Source organism: Thermobia domestica, chromosome 5 (assembly GCF_964235325.1).
Source record: "Thermobia domestica chromosome 5, izTheDome1.hap1.1, whole genome shotgun sequence".
Taxonomy (NCBI): domain Eukaryota; kingdom Metazoa; phylum Arthropoda; class Insecta; order Zygentoma; family Lepismatidae; genus Thermobia; species Thermobia domestica.
The window spans coordinates 8,071,741-8,075,448 of NC_137458.1; positions in this window are offsets into that span (position 1 = coordinate 8,071,741).

A 3,708-nucleotide genomic window follows, 5' to 3' on the forward strand; every position below is an offset into this window, starting at 1 on the left:
CTTGGACCACCCTTTAATTTTGGAAATTGCCCAATTTAAACATTCGGTATAATAGTATAGGACCCTAATATATATTAATGTAATTTCGTTCCCTTTTAGGGGTACAAAATTGCCAAAATATAAATGTAAGCAATACGTTGTACCACGTGTTTCGTTTTTTTACCTAATCTATTCCATTGGACGAGGTCCTATTACATTATACGTTATATGGTCACGTATGGGGATTCATTTCCTATCATAAGACATAGGTACATTTGTGCACCCGGGAGGGGTACTTTGACCCACCCCTTTAATTTTGGAAATTGTCCCTTTTATATGTTTGGTATTATAGTATAGGACCCTAATATAAATTACTATAAATTTTGGTGGTCCACCTCGTTCCCTTTCATGGGTACACAATTGCCAAATTTTAGTACAACCACGTGTTTGGTTTTGGCTCAATTTATCCCCTTGGATGAGGTCCTATTACCTTATATGGTTATATGGTCATGTATATATTGGTCCATTTCCTATTATAAGACATGGGTACATTGATGCACCCTTTAAATTTTTGGAAGGGGTACCATGGCCAACCCCTTAAATTTTGGAAATTTTCCAATTTGAGCATTCGGTATCATAGTACATGCCTCAACATGTATCATGATAAATTTGGGTGGTCCACCTCGTTCCCTTTTAGGGGTACAAAATTGCCAAAAATATAAACGTAAGCAATACGTTGTACCACGTGTTTGGTTTTTGGCCCAATTTCTCCCCTTTGATGAGGTTCTATTACCTTATATGGTTATATGGTCATGTATATGGGTTCATTTCCTATCATAAGACATGGGTACATTGACGCACCCTTTAAAAATTTGGGAGGGGTATCTTGGCTCATCCACTCGGTTTTAGAAATTTTTTAATATAAGCATTTGGTATCATAGTACAGGACTTCAATATGTACCACTATAAATTTGGATGGTCCACATCGTTCCCTTTCATGGGTAAAGAACTACCAAAAAATCAAATTTCGGAGGTTATTGACACCTATTTAGCACGTTATATGGGTATGTACAGAGGTTTATTACCTTTATATGTTTATGTTCCCTTTTAAATTTGGGAATTATTAAATAACAAAATTCGGTAAACGTTTTTCTAGGACCCATTGGTGTTCCTCTTATGACCAAATATTCAAAATTTAAAGGTTATTGACCGGCTTTATTATTGAATAAGTACAGGATTTATTACTTTTTCATAAGACACAGGTGTATTTGTGTACCAATCTTAAATTTTGGGAGGAGGTCCATTTCTTATTGTCATATCAATAATTGGTAATTGGATAGTATCTCATTCATTGGGTAAATCATTGTCAAATATGAGTATGATCACGTGATCAGTTATTAACCTATGATGGGATTAGGAGTCCAGAACATTGGTTCATTGAAACTTTGTAGGATAATTTGAGAATGCGTCATTGGTTTTGATTATTCCCGCCAAATATAAACGTAAGCAAGACGTTGTACCACGTGATTGTCCTTGATGAGGTAGTGTACAGGGATTCATTTCCTTTGTTGTGGTACTTCTTAAGTTTGAGTACACACACTTCTAGAAAACAGTTGGTTCTACTCAGGTAAACAATTGACGGACATTATTGACCTTATTGAACATATAATGATATGATTAACTCTAAGACTTAGGTATATCAAGAGAAGTATTCTTTAAATTTGGGAATGGTGATAAACAGAATTTTAACATAAGGCGCGAAATTTGAAACAATACATTGAACTTTAGTCACAGCTCATAGTCTAAGATCATTGGTGGTGATTGATTTGAAATCTGATAGCTAACCTTATTGAATCTTATGACTCATAGACGAAAGGCAATACATGCTACAACAGTTTGAAATTTAATCATAAGGTGATGTAATCTGACACTAGCAAAGTTATTGTTAATGCAATTTGATTGGATGATCACTATCTTTCCTGCAATCTGATTGGTTGATCACTATCTTTCGTGCAATCTGATAGGTTGATGAGTTTTAAATCTTTTTCTGCATTCAGTTTTGTTTTAACATTTAAAAAGTTTTTGAATTTTTTTTGTTTGAAACTTTGGTTTGAAATTTTTCGTTTTAAAAATTTTTTGTTTGAAAATTTTTAAAATTTTGTTTGGGATTTTTTCGTTTGAAATTTTTGTTTGAAAATTTTTTTCGTTTGAAATTTTTTGTTTGAAAATTTTTGTTCGAAAATTTTGTTTAAAATTATTTTGTTTGAAATTTTTCGTTTCCAAATTTTTTGTTTGAAATTTTTTGTTTCAAAATTTTGTTTGAAAATTTTTTCGCTTCAAAATTTTGTTTGAATTTTTTTCGTTTGAAATTTTTTGTTTGAATTTTTTTTTCGTTTCAAAATTTTGTTTCAAAGATTTTTTGTTCTAAATTTTTGTTTCAAAGTTTGGTTTGACATTTTTAAAAGTTTGTGCACTCATTAGTAAAGAACCGGAACTGTTTAGAGCAAAAACCTCTGGCAACATTGTGGTGCAATAGTACACGTCAGAACATGATAATGCAACGTCATCAGTTTTTCATCATATATAAGTATCGTTCGAGGTAGTATTCATGATAACATCATCATGGCTACTTGTCTGCAGTTTCTAAACACGCGTGATGTGATAAAATCATTTACCAAGATTACTGATTTACAACAGAATGTACCTTATAGAATCTTAGCTAGCCAAATGATCCCTACAAAGTTTGGATTAAGAATCGTAGTGAAGCTTGAAAATGATAAGAATATAATTTTACCAGCAAGATATTTACCCATGGAAGCATCAAAACAAGAAGAACTGCTGCGTTTCTTAAATTCTGGATCTGTATCTTTATGTTACAAAGGATTCTTGGGTCGAAGTCAACTTGAATTTAGTACACAGCCAGATTCGTCAGCAATTGTGATGAAATCATGAATTCAAACGTCAGCACATCAGCCGTAGTTGTATGAATTTGGTTGGTCGGCATGACGTCAGCAACTGTGATGAAATCATGAATTCAAACGTCAGCACATTCCTTACCAATGACGTCAGGAATAACTATAAACCAGCAAATACAGTGTCATCCCACGAAATCATTTGAGCAAGTGCTTTTCAGGAGGAAAGATGTGTACTTCTAACGATAAAGAGTTCATCTTCGCAAGCTATTATCCAATAAATATATTTCAAACAAAACATGTGATGATTGGTATCAGTGCTAGAACATTTGAACCTGTGATTCGATTGGGCAAAGCAGAACAATTTGGTGTACAACTGACCTGTGAAGAATGGCAAATATTATGTTCACGAATCGACGATGAACGATTATTTTCATGATGAGCTAAATGTGACCATAGTCAAATCATTAGGCTCAAATCATGAAGTGGTGCTGCGTACAGTCCTCGAAGAGAAGATGGTGCTGTTACGTAAAAAGAGTACATTTCATGTCCCTCGCAATATGGTGTATCTAACACAAACGGAATGGAACAAATTCATCAGCGTATTTCAGTGTGTGAAACATGCAGTGGAAGTGTGCAACAAAACTAGTATATTCCTGAAAAAGTACTATTTTGAAAAATGTGTTATGCATATTGTACAACATGTATCTAGATATTGTGATGGTTGTCAACATCGTTCGTGGGTGCATACCTGTATTGATAAACAGTTTATTTGTGATCAAATGGACATTGAGTTTCCACCAATTGATATTGCAAT